Raw genomic sequence first — 21,212 nt, 5'->3', positions numbered from 1 at the left:
TTTATAGCTTCTGGTGGGAGTATTCTTAAAAATTACTGACATCAGAGCTAGTACCAACCTCCCATTGTTTGAGGATAGTTACATTTTTTTCATTGTTGTCAGGAAAGGAATTATACCCTGGGGGGAGGGAATAATTTAACACTGGGACTAGATACAGTAATTCATTGATAAATGCTACTCTTAAATGTCTTAACAAAGCCACCTTAGGAGAAGATTCTCAATCAATTTATCTAGGCCCCATGGTTATCATTTTAAGACAGGTTAAAAAATGTGCCTAGAGAAAAGGCTTTTAATAACAGAACAGGCCCCATTTGGAGTAGTGAGGGGTTCTGTTCAACGGGGGAAAGGAGGCAACAAAATCAGGCATCATCTTTCTAAATGAAAACGATTTAGGAAATGGTAACTTTAAGTAATAAACAAAAAAAATACATTTTTTTGTGTTTTTGTTTTTTTTCTTGAAAAAGTCAAGGTACTTATTCTAAACACAAAGGGTTTCTGTTTCTGGAACAAAGAACAGGTTTCTCTTTTCCTGTGAGAGTGATTGTTTTCCTCCTTCCTATATGTTGGTATTGTCTGAATAAGACAACCTGGCATTTATTTATAGCTGGGACCAGGAAATACAGGGATATACACAAGGCAGGGTGCTAACCATTCAGAGAGGAACAGACAGAAAAAGATTCAGAAGACCGTATCTCTAACATCTTTCCTCTGTTGTTGGAGCTCGTGCTGTGAGGCTGTGCTCCCGGGCACCTGGGGCAGGGCAGGGCCCCTAAGAGCTCGGGCTCCCGAGGACGAAGATGCAGCCGCAGTGAGGGGAGGAGCAGGTTTTGTTTGCTCTCTGTGGCTGCACAGAAGCCTTTGTTAAAAGATGAGCATCATTTCAAGTATCTTGAGAATGTAGCTGTTGGCTGTGCAGTTCTATGTGCCAGCATTTTTTCCTAAAAAAGGGTGGAGGTGGTGTATTGCTCCAGAGCTCTGTGTACAGTGTTCTTTTAACCCCAGGGGATCGACTTCCTGCTTCTCACAATGTCCCAAGCCAGACTGGAAAGGAGGAAGCACCGAAACCCTCCACGGACACACTAAATTCCGGAGAGGCCCTGGACTCCGGATAATATGTGTGAGTTTGACCCGGCTCTAGAGGAAGATCGGAGGCGTCAAGTCCTTGCTGTAAATGCCATTTCGCACTTGTGCCATTTCCCAGAGGAATTATTCCACTTTGTGTAAAACAGAGTATTAACTGGCATTGGACACAACCAGTGTTTGGTTCAATCCAATAGTTCTTGATGGAAGGGCCCCCGGGGGCTAGACAGGACAGCTAGAGGTGGGAAAGAGAAAGACATCCAAAGATAACTGAGTTGCAGGCTCTTCCTTCAGGTGATGACAATCTATAATTTAAGGCAGGACAAGCGCACGAAGGGGATGCTAGCAGTGAAAAGAAAGTAAAGCTCACTTCCATTACAAGCACCCCCTTAATGAAGAAGGCACGCGGCAGAGCGGAAATGGCTCTGAAAACCACCGAATCATCGTGGCCGAATCCTCATGGTCTGTTACACAGCGGCTGATCTGGAGGAATCAGCCTTGTTCCCCAGAGTGGAGCTGTCACAAAACAGAGTGGGAAACGTCTGGCTTTCAGCCCAAGAGAATTTGCATGGCTAGTTGTATTAACAACCAGGCATTTCCGGCAGTTCCCAGCATTTCTGGGAATTTTCTCATTCAAAGGGCTGGAAGGCGGCTACATTCTCCCACTTGTTACTCATGGTTTCTTTGTATTACATCAATTATTAAAAAAAAAAAAATAAAATTCTTGGGCTAATGTTGTTTCACAGAACGCTTTAGGACTTTTATGGGTCAGATACTGAAAGGGGTACAGAAGGTATTTAGAGACGGCTAGGGAATATTCAGAGTGTGTTTGGCTCACTCATAATTGGTCATTTATGAAATATACATATGTACCCTTTCCAACATATCAAAACAGTCAATACTAAGAAGGACAGATTATAGATTCTTTTGAGATATATAGTGTGTGATTTTCAAGCACACTATTGTTGCTACTGTATATCTAAAATCATTCATTCATTTGTTTATCTGCCCATCAAGAGTTTATTGAGAGCTGACAATTTACCAGGCATTAAGCCCAGACAGTCCTTTTAAGGCTGAGTCAATATAACTACAGATAATATTCTAGAACTGTTATGTTTTAATGGATCTTTCCATGGATCAGCTCAAAATGAACAGAACCTGAGAAAGGCTGTCTGTTAAATATCCTCTCTGAATAGATGGGCTACACAGATCCTAAGAGCGAAGCAACATGGTTCCTTTTAGTTAAATCTGGGCCAACCTTCAAGGCCAAATATTTCCTTTGAAGCTAGCTGCCATTTCCTCCACACATTCCCTCATATATTTGGAGTTGCTGTTTTTGTTCAGATCATAATGCCCACCTGAACACGGGGACAAAAGACTTCTCTCCTTCAAACTACAACCACAAAGCACATGAACCTTTTCTGGAAGGGATTCTCAAAAACAATGGTTTCTGTGGAAGGCTGGGAAAAACTCTCACCCTCTTATGAGAGGACCAGTCTGAGCTCAATGGAGGGCTGGGGGGCAAGGCACGGGCAGGAGGAACAAGGGAGATTCTCTGGGTGAGTCACAATCCTCATTTTCTAATTTCAGGGGTATAGAGGAAAGAAATTCAGACCAAAGCACCACTTCCAAAATGCAAAATCTGGGATCCTACTTCCTTTCTGACCCCTGCCATATATTCTCTAAGACTAGCTCTGTGGCAGAAACAGATCTCCTATAGTCTTGTTCATAAAGATATATCTTGTTGCCTACTTAGATATTGAAGTCATGCCCTGGCTATGCTTTCCCAGATACCTGCACCCTAAGCCCACCTTCAAAAATTAATTCCTTTGGGTCCTGGGGGCTTGGGGATCTCCTAGGCTTCCTGTGTCATTTGATAGCAAGAAACAACTGGACCATTTATTGAGCTATCTTCTATTCACTGGTGGTTCATCTATTCTTCATTCATTTCTCACAGTTATCCATTTTTATAAATGAGAAAACTAAGGTTCAGAGAAATTTAGTAATTTGTCTAAGGTCACATGTTAAGACAGTAAACCCAGGATTTAAGTCCAGGTCCATCAACCTCCAAATCCCTATCTTTTTCCTGTCACACCAAACTACCACCTCTCCAATATCCCTTGAAAGACTACACTCTGAGCTCACTAACTTGCAGCCTTTGGGCTGATTTTTCTTGTAGCTACAACTTGTTTGACATGCATATATTTTTATTTTTTAAATATTTTATTTATTTATTTGAGAGAGAGAGAGAGAATGGGGGGAGGGGAGGCATAGAGGGAGATGGAGAAGCAGACTCCCCACTGAGCAGGTAGCCCAATGTGGGACCCAATCCCAGGACCTGAGCCAAAGGCAGATGCTTAACTGACTGAGCACCCAGGTGCCCAACATGCATGTGTTTTTACAAGTTTGCATTTAAATGCTTTTAGATGGAGAAGGTCTGATTCCTGAAGTCATCTAAGTTCTCTACTGAACTATAAGGACTGGTTTTCTTTTTCTTTTTTTTCAAAGATTTTATTTATTTATTTGACAGACAGAGATCACAAGCAGGCAGAGAAGCAGGCAGAGAGAGAGGAGGAAGCAGGCTCCCTGCTGAGCAGAGAGCCCAATGGGAGGCTCGATCCCCATCACGACCTGAGCCGAAGGCAGAGGCCTTAACCCACTGAGCCACCCAGGCGCCCCAGGATTGGTTTTCTTAAAGCTAGCTGTTATATTCTTTAAGGAGATGATAGAAGAGCAAAGCCTTTGAGAATGGAAAAAGACAGTGGCTTAAGAGGAATTATCACTTCTAGATAGGTAGGCTCCAGAGTGAGAGAGAAGAAATGACCAAACACACACACTTTGCAATGATGCCCCCAATCAATCCTGACCTTACCACTGGTGGATTAGTGCTTATTTTCTATATGAGCAAATATTCCTTGACTATCTCATCAGAAGGGCATGAATTTAATTTTTTTTTTTTTTTTACAATAATTGTTATTGCTTTGATTTAGAGTCATTCAAAATCCTCTGCTCTGTCTACTTGGTTCTTGCGAAAATGTAGCCTTGGGGTTAGAGAAGAATCTGTCCTCATGAAAGAGCGCTTTTTTTTTTTTTTTCCCTGGAACGAGATGAAGAAAATCATCACTGGGGCCTCCAATTATATCTTAGCCCAGATGGTTAAAAAAAAAAAACAAAAAACTTTAGGGGCACCTGGGTGGCTCAGTGGGTTAAAGCCTCTGCCTTTGGCTCAGATCATGGTCTCAGGGTCCTGGAATCAAGCCCGCATAGGGCTCTCTGCTCCGCGGGGAGCCTGGTCCCCCCCACCCCTCTCTCGACCTGCTTCTCTGCCTACTTGTGATCTCTGTCAAATAAATAAATAAAAAATCTTTAAAAAATAAATCTTTAATGTATATCTGTATTCTGAGATTTTTAGCTCCAGGCAGTAGTGTGCTGGTAAATGTAGGGGTAAATACATGCATAATATACCCACATAAATTTATTATAAATTTTACTGATATGAAGGATGGGTAACACACAATTTATAAATAATAATAAAATAGTCAATACTCTCACATGTAAATTTCATACTGCCAACTGATTCTCACAAGACAATGCTTCTGTTGATTTTTGCTGATTAGGGAGCCTGACGTGTGGCTCCATCCCAGGACCTGGGGATCATGACCTGAGCCGAAGGCAGTCGCTAAACCAACTGAGCCACCCAGGTGCCTCAAAATATCTGAAAATTTAACAATCAACCTCATAAGCTGGGAGGAGCTGACTCCAGGAATCCGCTGCCCTACACAGGAAATTTCATGGTTTTATAAGACTTGGTTCGTGGATGTTATTAGCTTAAGTTGGCTGTTCATAGAAAGTTACCTCTCTGGTAATGCCATGGGTAAGTTTAACTTTAAAATCTGGCTCATATAACTTTTGTGTCCTCTTGGGCAAGCAATGATTGGGGATTAACTTTCAATGGATTTATGAAACTCATGAACTCTTGGAAGGAAGGGTGGCAAATTGAGTTCGTTAAATAGGAGCTTGAATTCATCAAAGCTCTCAAACAGGCAAAATAAGGTGAAAAGGGTTTTAATCCTTTTTTTTTTTTTTTTTTTAAACATAGGCTCCAGGTCCATCATGGAGCCTAATGTGGGGCTTGAACTCACGACCCTGAGATCAAGACCTGAGCTAGATTAAGAATCGGATGTTTAACTGAGCTACCCAGGGACCCCTTGGCTTCAAGTTAAATCATTGTTTTCCTTTCAAGTCATATTACCCTTTTATTTCTGGTTATTTTGCTATCCTTCATACATCTTTGTAAGCCGCTTTTACAAAATGAGGTGAGGTAGGAGAATGTAATTTCAGACAATTCTTCTTAAAACATGTTTTTAATTATAAACAAAAAAACTAATTTTGAACAAAATTACAACACATAAGCTTCTTGTAAAAGATTCAACTATGAAAAGTTGAAGTTCTATTGGACTTAAAACAACTGTATACTTTCATCAAAACTCACTGAAATGTATATTCAAAGTATGAAGTGTGAATGTGTAATGAAATAAAGTACTATTATATGGAAATTTTATTTCAATAAAGCTGATTTAAAAAAATTGAAGTCTTCTTTCTCCCTTCTCTGCCCCATCTTACTCTTCTGTCTTGCCCCTTTCCCTAGAGTAACCACTATTAAAAGTTTGAAGTGAGTTCTTCAGATCTTTTTTTAAAACATACACACTCCAAACAAAATCCATTTACCTCCACTGCATTTGTCAGAAAAAGAGGCTGAACATCACAGTTCAGAGGCCCCAGCTCCACTTCCCTCAAAGGCTGGTAATGCAAATCTCTAGAGACAATTACACGTGGCCTTGTTACTCAATTTCTGCGATCATCTCACATTTATTTCCATCTTGTCCATGTATAGTAAGTACTTCCAATATCTGAAAATAATGTTATACAAAACATCTATCAAACACTGGACTGTATATAGCTATTTAATTCCTGGCTCCTGAAATCTCTCTTGCTGGCATGGGCTTCTTGACGTTCAGGAGTCACCGCTGTCTCTCATCAGGAAGAAGCACCTTAATTGTGATATGCTCAGAAATGACAATTCCTGCAAAACAGGGCTGACGAATCCCATTCATATTTTAGGATTGGGTTTCTTCACCTCAGCACTCTTGATATTTTGGGCTAGATCGTTCTTTGTTACAGGGTCCGTCCTGTGCATTGTAGGATGTTTAGTTGCGTCTCTGGGTTCTACGGACTACATGCCAGAAGCATCCACTCTCCCACTCACCATGTTGTAACAAAAATATCTCCAGACATTACCAAATGTCCCCTGGGGGGCAAAGTTGCCTCCGGTTGAAAAACCACTGTTTTTAGGAGAAACTCATCAAATTCATATTTTAGGAGAAGAGCAGATATTTATGGGAAGGAGAAGGGAAAACAACCATAAAAAGAAAGAAATCAAATTTTCATGTAAGTGTACTATTTTCTATTCTTCCTCGGAATTAATAAGACCCCTGGAAAGAAAGGGATAAGTGTTTAAGAAAACAGCTGTTGTCCCCATATATCTTTCCCCAGAAACCGAAATACCCTGTAAATGATCAAAACCAAACCCCGGCTAATGAAGAAAACAGCCATCCCCACCTTGTCTGTTCTTGTGTGGGGAGTTACCTTGGGTTGGGAAGAAAGATTGGTTTCCTTCTGGATGTGGTCTTTGTTGTTGTCAGAGAGGGAATGTTGATGAAGTACTCTGAGCTGCTGAGGAAGTGAGGTCATTTTATAGAATACTAAGAATCGTAAGTTTGAGAACTGAGCACAAATTTGGAAATTATCAAGTCCATTTCTCTTTTACAGAGATTCAGAGATGAAAAATTAATTGACTTAGCTAAAAGCATATAAAGCCAGTGAACTGCAAGGTAAGGACTAGATCTTAGCTCTCCTGACTCAGTCCAGACTTTCCCTTAGGTCTTAGTTTGGTGGAGACAATTTAAGTGGGACAAGAAGGAACCATGTCAACTCCTCCCTTACCCCCTCCCCCACCTCCACTTTAAGGGGTCTCTCTTCCCTTCAAGATCTAAGTAAGAATGTCTTGTACCTCTATTCCTTGATTTATATAATGGATATTACATTGGCTAGTGGTTCTCAACCATGGCTACAGACAAAAGTCATCTGGAGAGCTTTTTAAAAAATACAGATTTCTGGGTCCCAACCATAGAGATTTTTTATTTACTTGGTCTGGAGTTAGACAAAATATCAGTATTTCCTTTTAAACATTCATTTTAAACAGGTGACTTTAATATGTAGACAGGATCAAGAACCACTATTCTGTGCCCTCTCCATAATTTCTACCTATCTTGGGGGTTAAGGGTGGGAGGTGGAAAGAGGGGAGCTTATATTCTCATATCGTCTCTGGCCCCAGCTTCCAGAGAATTACGTCCATTCAGAGATAGTTATTTTATAGGCACTATTCTTCTTTTCAACCATGTCATCATAGGCAGGGACTTCAGTCATTTTTGATTGCCTCAAAAAACCTATTCACATGGAGTCATAGATTTTTCCCAGATTTGGGAGGCTGGAGTATTGCAGTAATATGAACACTTAAAATTGAATACTGAATGCTGGTGTTCTTCAAAGACTTGACAACTCTGTCTTGTGGCTGAAGCCTCTTCTCACTCCCTTTTCTCTTCTCTTGTCCTGTCTCCCCGTTCTTAGTGCTTCTAAGAAAGGACATTTTTGCTTTCTCTTTTGTTGTATTGTCTACTGACCCCAAACCTTCAAAGATACCACCTTTCACCCCAAAGAACCCACTGTGTTTTCCTAAAAAAAGATAATTCCCTTCCTAAGAGCAAGCCAGGGTTTAGCTCTTCTGAGGGGTCTGGTGAATATTCTGGTTGCTTTCTCCACACCTTTTCTCTGCTTTCTTAGTAACTATCCCACTTTTCATTATATCTACACTGCTCTGTGTAGCCCACATAATTGGGGGAAGTTAATTCTACCCAATTCTGGTCCAGCAATTCCTTTCTTGGTTCACAGAGCCTCAGTAATACTTTTATGGTGCCTTGAGGTCAACCAAACCATACCAAAACCAAAATAAACAAATAAAATACAACCACACTTCTGTGTTCCCAAAAAAGGTTTTCCCCCAAACCCTAACACTTTACTTTATTAAGAATTTAGATCCAAGTGATCTAACAATAGAATTGTGTGTGTTATCTGACAGGTATATCTGTGCTATCTTTGAAATGCTAAAAGAGGCCATGGTGCCCCTGAGAGTTTGCTGCGGTGCCCGGCACGTCTCCGTGCAGTCAGGAAATGGCAGCTCGGGTGTAAGTCAGCCCTTGCTCACGGTCAGTGGTTCAAAGATGGGCAGACGACCAATTCAGACTCATAAGAATAGATAAGATCTGAAAGAAGCTTCCTTACTTTTCTGAGAGTATGAATGTTCCCCTCCCTGAACACAGGTGTGCTAGCCTGTCATCAGAAGCTGCTGGCAGTCATACTGCTGCCCTTAAAGGGAGGCAGCTTTCTGATAAAGTGAATGTGTTAGGTGGGGAAGCGACCCAAAAGATTCTGGTTCTTGGATGGCGACATCAAGCAGATCAATCAACCCTACTGTAGAGTCTGCATTACTTTAGAACTGCATGGACCAATAAATCTCCCTTGTTTAGGCAGCTTGAATTGAATTTTCTCCCTAAGGCAAACAAAATCCTTTCTCTCCATTTGGCTGTAACAAACTAAATTTGGCTATAATAGAAACGACCTGCCCCTCTTTAAAACAAAAACAAAAACAAAAAAAAACCTTTCTCACATGAGAAGAGTTTTGAGGTCATAATGCTGTGTCGTCACTTGACAGTCATCATGAATCCAGGGCCTTCTAGCTTTTTGCTCTTCCAGACCTAGGGTTGAGCATGCTCCTGTCCTCCTGGTGTAAAAGAGCTGTGGTGCCATCACATCCATCACATCCTTTGTTTCAAGCAGCGAGATTCAGAAAAGGGAGAAAAGCACAACTCCTCCCTTTCAGTCCACGGCCTGGATTTCATACCCAGCACTTCTACTTTTCTTTTATCGGCAATACTTAGTCTCATTGTTATGCCTAGCCCAAAGGAAGCTGAGAAATGCAGACTTTCTTCCACTTTCTTTCAAGTGGTAATGTGCTCACTTAAAACTCAAGGTTCAAATAATAAAAAGGAAGGGTGGTATAAGAAGTTGGGAAAGGAAACTAGCTAGCATCATCAACGGACTCAGAAAGTAATGTATTTTTACATCATCATTATATATATTTTGATTGCTTTGGCGACTAACATACTGTTTGAATCCAATCAAGTCAAGGTATGCAAGTCATCCCAGAAAGACAGATTATTTAAAAGCTTCCAGGGAGACAGTTACACCACTGGCCCCTTGAGCAGTGCTTTGCAGCAGTGCTTGGCGTGTGGTAGACACTCAGTACACATTTGTTGAGTGCTGACTGACTGAATCATTTCTAGCACTGCATTTAGCATTTCAATAACTCTTAAAATCCTCCTAAAATCTCCCAATGCAATTTTGTATAAGACACAATTAGAGCTCAACCTTTACTGAACAGCAAGGAGGAACTGCCCATCAACACCTGTGCCATAGCCTTCTGTGTAATCAACTCTGGTCACTGAATCCCAGAATTTAACTCGCTCTGGCTGCTCTCCAGGGCCCCTTCTCAAATTCTCCCTATCAAGCTCAGGGATGGGACCAGACAAACTTCTTATCCAGACAGACACCTGTGTTTCCCTCCTCCTTTATCCATTCTACTTGAAGAAGGAGAAGCAGACTCTCTGCTTCAACGCGGGGCTTGATCCTAAGACCCCGAGATCATGACCTGAGCTGAGGGCAGATGCTTAAAGGAGGGAGTCACTAAGGTGCCCTGCCTAACTTGATGAATTTAGTATCATGTTTATTTTCAAGCCACAGGACTTCAGAGCTCAGAAGAAATGAAGACTTTCCTATTCAAGTCTGATGGCCTATGTGCCCAATGAGAATTAGAGCAATAACTCACTTCAGATACACTGTTTTTAACATGCAAGTGTTACCAATAGAGATAGAACACATGATATGTATCTTTTACTCTATAAGCATTTCCCCTGAAAAACATACAGCATTTTAGAGAAGAGTGAGTTCTTCGTAAGCAGTTGTATTTCAATAATCTAGTGGAATTCTGCATTTTCATTCACATGAGGACTCTTTCTCTGAAGTGCCAGTTATTTTACTCAGTATGATATTATTCTGAATGATATTTCGTGACATTTTCTGTTCAAGGACATAGCAATTTACTTTTAGAATGAATTTTCTCCCCCTGCCTTCATATCCCAGTGTAGGAACTGCTATCTGGTGAATTCCAGACAGACAGTATTGCTCACAGGGGAATCTATGGGTTACCTACATCCAAATCATGACGTGGGTTCCTTCCCAGCCTGTTGAATCAGAATTTGTCCTGGTGAATCCGAGGAATGTGATGTGCATTTCAAATGTGCACTTTATGTGATTCTTGGGTACACTAATTTGAAAGCCACTAACTTAGACTTCTCAAATTAAATTAACCTGATTTTTACACCTAAAAGGTATTATTACTGCTACTGATATTACAACTACTACTAGTTGTATATTGAGAAATATTGAGCTCTTATCCCTTGTCAGGGTGTGGATGGAAAAACGAATGAGTGATGAGAAAATGTGCATGAAATGCAATAGACTCAACACCTTTCATTTGGCTTCCAATTGTTTTGTTTTGTTTTTTGGTTGAAACTCTATGTGATGAGTCACCTCTGGATATATGGTCACAGCTTTGAACTTAATCCCACTTCAGAAAGAGATTAAAAGGGAATGGCTGTTGTAACATCTGCAAAGCTTCCTTTTTTTTTTTTTTAAATATATATATATTTATATATTTAATTTAATTTAATTTAATTTAATAAAGATAGTGTTTGAGCGACATCGGACCCCAACCACAGCATCCAGTGACCATCAATGAAAAGTAGATTTAGAAATACTCTTACATATTGCTGGACTAATATAACATTTTGAAAGATAAAAATAAAGATAGTGATTATTTTTTTAAAAAAGATTTCTTAGTAGGGAAGGAAGGAAAAAATGAAACAAAACGGGATGGGGAGGGAGACAAATCATAAGAGACTCTTAATCTCACAAAACAAATTGAGGGTTGCTGGGGGGTTGGAGGGTATGGATAGGGTGGTTGGGTTATGGACATTGGGGAGGCTATGTGCTATGGTGAGTGCTGTGAAGAGTGTAAGCCTGACGATTCACAGGCCTGTATCCCTGGGACAAATAATACATTATATGTTAATAAAAATAACCAATTAAAAATGACTGATTTATTTATTCGAGAGAGAGAGAACTAATGAGTAAGTGGGGCAAGGAGCAGAGGAAGAGAATATCCAAGCAGACTTCTACTGAGCATGGAGCCTGACGCGAGGCTCTATCTTACACACCATGAGATCAGGACCTGAGCCAAATCCAAGAGTCAGATGCTTAACCAGATGCCACCCAGGCGCCCCAGTAAGTGATTATTAATAGCAGGGTAAGAATACTAGTGGAATGGTTCTGCAGGAAGGTGGTGGCAAACTGAATTTGTTTCTCTTGCATATCATTATTTCTAAGGATGGCCCAAATCCTGGTGTTCTTTGAGGTAGTATGGATGCCTTCCCTAGAGGCTGGAGTGTAATTCAGGGTTAAATGTCACTTCTAATTTAGTGTCTATGTTTTACCATATGCTTTATTAACCTTCAGCCAAGCAATAGGATACTCATCAACACCTAAGGCATTTAATACATGTGATTTCCACGGAGAAACAGTAACCCAAAACTCAACCATCCTCCCTCTAGCTCAACTGATACATTTCCTAATCCTTTCAACATCAAGGGTACTGGCATTGGCATGGCCCAGAGTGTCACGCAGGTCATGCTGTGATGCAAATTTCTGTCCACGACATGCATCCTTTTTGGGGTGGGGGCAGTCTTTTGCCAACTCAATTCAGCCAAAAAACAATAGGACACCACTGGAGATGGAGAGCATGTAATGTTTAAGTGATTTTTTGTTATGCCTTTAGGGTGAGTAGATAAAGATAAAAAATAAACAGAAAAGAGTAAAGGACAGAGACTCCAAATTTGGATGAGCCTCTGCCTGCTGCCAATGGAAACTGAAATGGGAGCCAACCCCGTTAGTGTGTTACAAGCTTAGACATGGGATGTCTACCCAAGCCACTGTCAGTTGAATATGTCTGAGTATAGCTCAGTTTCCAAAATGTGAATCTAGGTCAGTGAAATCCCGCAACATACTTTTGCCCAGAGATTTTCTATGGTTTGTTCCTGTGTAGATGGGGAGGACTGAGTTCATGGTGACAAGGAGAGTTGGAACTCTTTTCCAAAAATTGCACCCAAGTCACCCCATCTGGTAGTCATTTCTGAAGTCATTTTGCTCCTCACTGTCCCCCTAGGACCTAGTACAAGGCCTGGGACAGCACGGGAGTTCTATAAATATCTGTCAAAGTGCTGATCTGCTCCTTTTTTCTCCTGTGCCCCTCAAATCCCTCAGTCACAGGGTTCTGTTACTTCTCTAAATGGAACTCAGCTTCTGCACAGCCTTTCTATTTTCACGGCTACTTCTCTAGTCCAGACTCTCCTCTTTATTTCTGGACAGTGTGATGGCACCTAACTAATTTTATTACTTCTAATCTCTATGCTTCTTAAATCATTACAGGCATATGGCCAGACAGAATTTTTCTAAAATACCACCTTCAGCTTTTACACCTCTGCTAAAATATTCTGAGTGCCTCCCCACAGCCCGAAGAGAAGAAAACCCTTATTCCTTGGCCTCTGGATCAGCCCCAACTTATATCTGGAAGCTTAACTTTACTTCCCCCGCCTGCACCCAGCCCTTGCTCCAGCCATTGTCTATTGGTTATACAACAGATATCCCCCCAGCTATCCTGTTTGTCATCACCACTCCTCCTCTACGACAGGACAGGCTTGCTGTTCATTCTGGTCCACTTGCACTTTGACTCCCACCTCCTGTGACCACTTCCTCCTTAGAACTCCTACCCCTTCTAGGGGAACCCCACACCTACTAGTCATGGATCTTGTGTCACACTGTGACAGTATTTATCTTTTAAAGTCCTGTCCTGTTTCTTCAATTAAGCCAGAGGGCCCTTGAGGGCAGAGACTCTCTTTCACTCATCTCAGTGTCCCCTGTGCTTGGAATGGAATCTTTCATAGAGTTGCTGTTCAATAAAGAGCACTGCTGGATGGGGGTCAGGGAGCTCAAGTTTCAAGCTCATCTATGACTCTTTCCAATTGCCTGCTGTTTTATTTTTTCCTATTGCCTCTTAAAAAGTCTTTCTGCAAAAGGAATAGTAATGAAAGGTTCTGGAAGCGTCATTTTTTTTTTTTTTTTTTTTTTTTTTTTTAGTGGAGAGAGAGAGAGAGAGCGAGTGAGCGAGCGCAAGCATGTGGGAGAGGGAGGGGTAGCGGGAGAGGGAGAGAGAATCTTAAGGGGGGTGCAAAGCCCTACTCAGGTCTCAATCTCACCACCCTGAGATCATGACCGGAGCTGAAATCAAGAGTCAGGTGCTTAACTGACTGAGCCAACCAGGTGCCCCTAAGTGTCACCTTTTTTCCTATTAGATTTTTATGTATAAATTAGAAAATGATGTTATTTGTTAGATATCCAATCTGATAGTTATTGAATTGATGCCTCCTCAAAGAAAAATGGAATTAAGTTGGAGTCTTCTGTGGTTTTCTATCCTCAAACACGCATGAAGATATTCAGCTATGCAAATGTCTCCCATTACTCATGGCCATTGAAAGAACAATGTCACTGTGGTCAAGAGTCTACAGTCAACCCACTTTGGAACTATCCCTATGGCTGGTGTTCTAAAATTAAATGGTTGCTGCTTTTTGCCAGGTGTGTGCACATCCACATGTTCAAGACACAGTCCTTCACCTTAACTGCCCATCCTGAAGCTTCCAATGGGAAGGAATGAAGCTCTCATTTCCTAGTGAGGCTGATTCAACTCTGTTTGCTCAGGATGAGACTGAGTACAGGAGACAGGGTCACACAGGGAGAGCTGGTGGCAGAGCCAGAAGGATACCCACGAACTGGGATTCTAAGTTACCAGCTTAGCACTTAATGCCATTTTGGCTCTTTAGATAACATCGCTTCTTTACTAGAATCAACATGATTATTTTGAAACGTAAGTTCTTGTTTAACATCAGTAATGGCGTGAAGTTTAACCTTTTTGTCTCTTTGGCACAAATCTTCACACCCAGAGATCAGGTCCTATTAGATTTTTCCGTGTGTGTGTGTGTGTGTGTGTGTGTGTGTGTGTGTGTGTTAGGGGAGGGGGTATGGAAACATGAGTCAAAGGCAAATATCCTGTCCTCAGAAAATGATAGGAGCAATTTTTGGTCATTTGAAACATTTTAATAAGGAATTTCAGCATGCCAAATGGAGTAGATGATGGCATTTGAGTTACTATCTAGTTAGGTATTATATTTTAAGTCACACAATGTTGAACTCTAGGCAGCAAAAAGGTAAGGAGTTTCTAGCTTTTGATGGCTTTAATCATGACACTTGCTCTACTTTTATTGAAACGTGGAATACATACCCTTGTACCTATGATATATAGTTGGTTTCTTCAGGTATGCATTATTCAGGATTCTAAGTAGATGCTTTTGAAATTTGCAGAAATCCTTGAAGGCCATGGCTCTCAACTGGTCTGTGCTTCAGAATCACCTGTAGAGCTTTTCAGAAATGGAGATGCGATCCAGACCCAGAACATTAGGATTTTCTGAGGCAGGTCCAGGTCAGTGTGTTTTTAGAGCTCCTCAGGTGGTTTTTAAGCCACACCTCTCATTAAAAACCACTAATTTAAGGTCACTTAGGCCTTTTCTCTTGAAAGGAAGAGTCTTGGATTCAAAGGCCATCCAACAGATGCTTGAATTCCCCCTCTAACATCCCACAAAGCCTGCTGAATATTTATCAATGTCCCATCGTATAATGGACAGAGTGAACAGCACTTTAAATGTAATTTCTTCCTCTTTTTTCTCTGAAATTTTCTTGAAAGCTCAAGAGAATAAAAAACACTATTATTATTCTCTTTCTCCTACTTGGCCAATTTTGCCTTCTTCCTGCTTTGGAACTGGTGCCGAAATTCAGCATGGCTGTTTTGATCTCATAGCTTCAGATTATTTATGGCCCTATTATGCCAAGTATTTTATTTTGGCCACCCCAGTCTTGTTGGCATACAGCTCTGGGAATATCGTCAGATAAGACAACTGCTGCCAGGAAAAGCAGCATCAACAGTTGTTACAAACTCAGAGGCTATTTGGTTTTCTGTTAATTTCTTAATTCAGGCATGGTAGTTTTTTCTTTTTTTAATCATTGTTTTGTGGATCTGGTGAATACAACTGGAACAGACAACCAAATAATAAGACTAAATTAAACCCACAATGGGATTGTCAGCATGCATTTCACAGTAAAGACCCAAAGTGGGAAATTCTGTGGCTACACACTGTAATTCCCTGCGACAACAACAACTTGAAATGCAGAGTCTTTATTTTTCCATTTCAATCACCCTGTTGATACTAGTTACCTCTCATTCTGTCTTTTAGTTTTTGCTATTTGTTGTTCCAGTTGTCATCAAAGGAAATTCCAGGCAATAAAAAAACATACAAAATCCAAACACATTAAGGGTTTTTCCATCTTCTTTCTTTATATGACCATCTATAAAATAACATGGACATTTTTGGACATAAAATCAATGCTGAAGCTGAGTCAAAAAAATGAGAGGAAATACTGTCTGAGTGACCTCTATTATATAGTTAGTCATTCAAAAGAGAAAAACATGCTTTGTGCTATGTAATTTAAATTAGCTGCAAAGCAGCCCATGTGCTCATTCAAGGAATCTTACAAATGCAGCTAGTTATCTCAGGAAGTAGATAAGAAACCAAAAGACATTTCCATCAAGATACATTATGAGCGTCAATTTAAAATTACAAGTCTACTGAAATGCCACTTACTAGCTTTCAGCTACATTTACATGACAAAGACACACAAAAAAGGAGCGGTGATCTCATAATTCTTTTCTTACCACATCCTTTCAGTACTTCTATCAAAAGCATTTTAAAATAATAATTCATCGTGATACAAAAGAATGGACTTATTAAGCTTAAAAAAAAAAAAAAAAAAAAGCCAACAAACAAAACTGCAGATACCAAAAGGGGAAAAGAATTGGTTTCCACAAGGGGTTAGGAAGGCAAGGGTGAGCTCCTTGCTGCCTGGCCAGCAGATGGCAGAACCCCCCAGCTTGGGGAGAAAGTCCCCCCCAGCTGGGGAAAGTTTTAGCTCAATGTCACTCCCCCACCTCCTCCCATCTCTCCCATCTTCTCTGCCTTCCTCCCTTTGTTCACCTTTCTTCCCTTCTTTTTTTTCCCCCTAACTGACCGGAGGACTGTATGCTACCAAGGAGATTGAGTTAAAAATCAATACAGTGAGTCCCTCCAGAGGGCAGGAATTACAGTCTATCCTCTTATGACAGAGAGCATGTAATTAATCCAGGTTCCTGGAAAGGAAGTAGATTTTGGAATGGATTTAGGAAAAATTGGATGGGATGTGGTGCAGATTTACTCTTTGCCATGCCTTTGCCTCCCCAGTTTCACTGAGGTATAACTGACAGTTAAAACCTGTATATATTTAAGGTATAAGAGCTAGGGGGAGGGAAAATGGGGAGCTGTTGCTCAAGGAGTACGACCTTTGTCTTTTTTTTTCTTAATTAATACAATAAAAAGAGGATAGTCTGCAGTAAAGACAGGAATCATGTAGAAGGTAATGCAGAGGCTTAAGAGTTAGATCCCACTATTGGAAAATTATTTATGTAAGTTAATCTCAGCCCACTTCCAATAATACATTATATACGTATTTTTGTACACTTTAAAAATGAAACATACAGGGCGTCTGGGTGGCTCAGTGGGTTAAAGCCTCTGCCTTCGGCTCAGGTCATGATCCCGGGACCCTGGGTTGGAGCCCCGCATCGTGCTCAGCAGGGAGCCTGCTTCCTCCTTTCTCTCTGCCTGACTCTCTGCCTACTTGTGATCTCTGTCAAATCAATAAATAAAATCTTAAAAAAAAATTAAACATACAAAGTAGCCCCCTCAGCTATTCGACTCCCTCACTCCTTAAATTACCACTATTCTGACCACTATTCTGTTGATAGCATAGTTTTGTCTCTTGTTTAAATGAAGGACTAATAGAATCTGTGTATTTTTTTACTTTTAAATTTTGTTTTAAAAGATTTTATTTATTTATTTGAGAGAGAGAAAGCCAGAGACAGCAAGAGCAGAGGGGGCGGGGCAGAGGGAAAGGGAGAAGCAGACTCCCTGTGGAGCAGGGAACCCTATGCCATGTGGGACTGAGATGGGGCTTGATCCCAAGACTCTGAGATCACGACCTGAACTGAAGGCAGATGCTTAACTGACTGAGCCACCCAGGCACCCCAGAAATATGTATTTCTTGGTGATTGAGTTCTTTTGCTCCAATTATGTTTGTGACCAGCAGTTATAGATGTGCAGCAACTGGAGTTCTCATTATCTCTGAGAAGGCAAACATTCCTTCTGCAAGAGTACTAATAGGTCTATTGCCTGTGCAAGAATTAATTAATCTTACACTAGCCAGAAGGGCAGGATGAAGGTATACCCAGAGGAACATGCAGAATAATACAAAGTGTTGGCGGGGGGGAACTATAGAATAGACAGGTTGCTCTGAAGATGGATTTTGCTGAGATAATAGTATTTCTAGGATAAGACTTGATGTTAAATGTCTTGGTATTTGCTCAAGTCAACCTCCAGTACCTTGGTTGTATCAGCAGTAAAATGCAGTACTAATATGTCCTCCTTTCTTCCTTCCCTTCATTAAATATACTCTTTATTAAATGTGTATTTAAAGTGCCCTGTGTTAAACGTGTTCTGGATTTTTCAGCAGAGAGTCACTAAAGTCTTCCTAGCTTGATGATTTCATTTAAATATACAATGCACACACTATTAAATCTACTACAACTTAGACAGGTATGAGACGATCTCTGTAAGATTCTACTTCATTAACCAAGAATCGACTGCAACACATTACAAAGTGTTTCAAATGCAATAAGACTATCTAGAAACCCTTGGACTCTCTGCTTTGCATGAATATATAAGAAGTAGTTTTCTGGCTCTGAAAGAAGCAAGTATTCAGCAACCAGTAACAGATGTGGGAAGTACTCAAGCTCTCAGTATACGGCGCAGGAAGATACAGTTCACCTCTGTTTAGGTGCTATGCCCTTCAAAGAGATGCCCAAGTGGCCACGAGCTTCTCTATAGAGACATCAAGATCAGTAAGGGAAAAACAGACATCTGGGACTAAACTCAGACCTTTCATCAGAAGTCAGATCCTGGACACCACAGCAGAAATGTGAAGAGGTAGTGCGTAGTTGGAGTGAGGGGAGGAGAGAGAAGAAGCACAGCTGAAACAAATTTATGGCAAAATAACTGGAAAACAAAGAATGAGTATGGAGTGGGGTGGACAATTGGGGAGAGGAAAATTAAGGCCTGGGAAACCTGATTCCAGAGGACTGTATGTAAAATGTTTTATTTAATCAGATCTCAGTATTTTTACCTATAAAATGGAAAAAAATAAAACGGATACATTTCACTATGTGCAAATGGTCTGTCTCTATCCATTTGTCTTTCTGCCTACTTATACTAGTATTATTATCTCCAAATTAGTAGTAGGAATTAACACACTATCAATTTTATTGACTTTTCTAATACAAGAGCCAAAACTGTTCTCAAATACATAAACAATTCCGCTCACTAAATGGGAATTTCAGCAAACCACCTAGTTCCGACCTGAGAACACGCCTGCATGGAGATCTCGCTATTCTTCCATTTAATTTATTCCTTGGCTTTCACGACAAGGAGAGACTCTGTGATGCTGTAAACACGGCAGGTGGATATTTGCCAACTCTACGGGCCCATAGTTTAGGAAGCACATTTGCTGATGGAAAATAGGATCTCCGAAAAGTGAACACCATTCCACTAAGTGAGGATTATTTATAGCTTCTGACACAGAAGGTTTCAAGTATAGAGTGAACATCATTATTAACACCAACTCAAATAAATTCTACAAGAACGAGGACTATAAAGTCCACACCAGATGCCCTTAAAAGAAGTGATCTTAGAGGACTTGACTTGATGATGAGATGGGAAAGAGGAGTGGAGAAATGGTAGTGAATCCAAGGCATACAATGGGACTTGGGGTTTGGCTTTCTTTTTCTAAGTTATCAGTGGTCCTCTTTTCTGATTGTAGCATCTTCTCCCTCCTTCTCGCCCGCCCCCAACTTTTTTTTTTTTTCCTGAAAGGAATGGTGGTCTAACATCTCTATAGCAGTATAGACCCTTCTGTTCAGAAGCCCAGACTCCTGCTTCATGGAGATAAACTCATCTTCTTCCTCACTTTTAAGTCGCTACCTCTTCAGACTTCACCTACTCCATCCAACCGTATCTCCAGGAGCCCATAGGAAAACTCTTTATCAGTTGGACTAGTTTGCTCAGATCTCCTGTATGTATCTGGCTCAGTCTTTGTCTATACTGCGTCCCCCACCTGGAACACTGTCTCACTGAATCCTGCCTTGGCAAACCCTTCTAGCCCCATTTTTGTCTATAAGGTTCTCTTTGAATATCCGGCCCCCAGGGAGCTCCATCCTCTCTTGTGAATAGCAGTTAGGGCTACTTCACACAGTGTTTTGCTAGTTAACCATATTGTATTATCTCTTAGTTCATTATGTGTTAGTTTCTCCAGACTATTTAAGTTAGGGTCCTATCTGAGTTAGGAATCAAGCTCTTTGAGTTAGGGATCTAGTCTACCCAGAATTGCAGACGGAGCTACTTTTTATAATCTGTCTACCCAGAGGATGTTCCATCTGCTAATTAACAAGAGCACAGGATAGGCCAGCTTCAGCCCTCTCCTTCCCTTATACTCAATCTCAGACATGGGCCGACCAACCCAGCTGCCACAGATAGACACCACAGTTAGTCCCTGAGGAGAAAAATAATCTTCCTAGGTCCTTCGAGTGATACCATCTATCAGATATTTTTTACCATCTATCAAATATTTTTTCAAGACATCACCTTTCCTGTATGTGGAAAGTGGAGTCAGCCTTCCAGATGAACAAACAAGAGACATTCTCTAAAGGAAACACAGATAAAAACACTTAATTCAAATTCTGAAGCAGGCTGTTTAGCAGTAATTATTAAAAGTCCTAGGCATGCAATCAAAGATACAATATGAGTAAAGGAAGCTAGGAAGGCCAGGAGAGCAGGCTGAGGAAGCTACAGGAAGTCCAGGGTCGGGGGGCGGGAACTCAGCAATTGGAAAGCCAGGATTTTTTCTGAGATAAAATGCACCAAGGCTAGTACTGAGATAGACAAGTAAAGACCTGAAAGGGCAAAAAAATTAACTCTGCACCTTGGGACACACAGATTTCCTCTCTTTGCCTGAAAGAAGCTTCTGTCTTTGGTCCTTTCATAAATCGTGAGGAAGAGATGGTAATCCCAGCCCACCATGTAGTGTTAGACTTGTGGCTTGGGGTGAGTCATTTGATCTAGTTCTCATCTGCAAAATGGAAATAATATCACCTCTCTCATTTACTTATTCGTCCATTCATCTGATATTTAGTAAGGGTCCACCATGGGCCAAACATGAAAGGGAACAATGGTGAGCAAAACAGACATGGTCTTTGGCATGATGGAGGGTCTGGGTCATCTTGTGGGGCTATTACAGAGAAAGAAAAGCACGTCGCAGTGGAAGGTTTCGATGACTTCCACTCTTGACCTAGCTCTGTGATTTGGGCAAATCGTAATTTTTTTTGGGGGGCTTTCCTAGTCTCACCTGTGAAATGAGACAAATTCTTGTCCTAAAATTTTAGTATTCCAGATGCAAGCAGTTATATTTTTTATGTATTTCTGAATCATGTTTTTCTAAAAGATTATTATGAAATATTTCAGACACACAAAAGGATAAGAATAATATAATATCCCCTTGTGTACTATCTTACTTAAGGAAAGTGCTACTGGTGGCATGTC

General features: G+C 40.8%; 1 protein-coding gene across 2 annotated transcripts in view; it reads right to left on the bottom strand.

Annotated features, from left to right (window-relative positions):
• The window catches only part of DDAH1 (dimethylarginine dimethylaminohydrolase 1), a 134,715-nt gene that overhangs the window by 10,841 nt on the left and 102,662 nt on the right, over positions 1-21,212 (bottom strand). The gene's annotated exons all lie outside the window — the stretch shown is intronic.

Source organism: Mustela erminea, chromosome 10 (assembly GCF_009829155.1).
Source record: "Mustela erminea isolate mMusErm1 chromosome 10, mMusErm1.Pri, whole genome shotgun sequence".
Lineage (NCBI taxonomy): Eukaryota > Metazoa > Chordata > Mammalia > Carnivora > Mustelidae > Mustela > Mustela erminea.
This window is presented reverse-complemented; position numbering and strand designations above follow the sequence as displayed.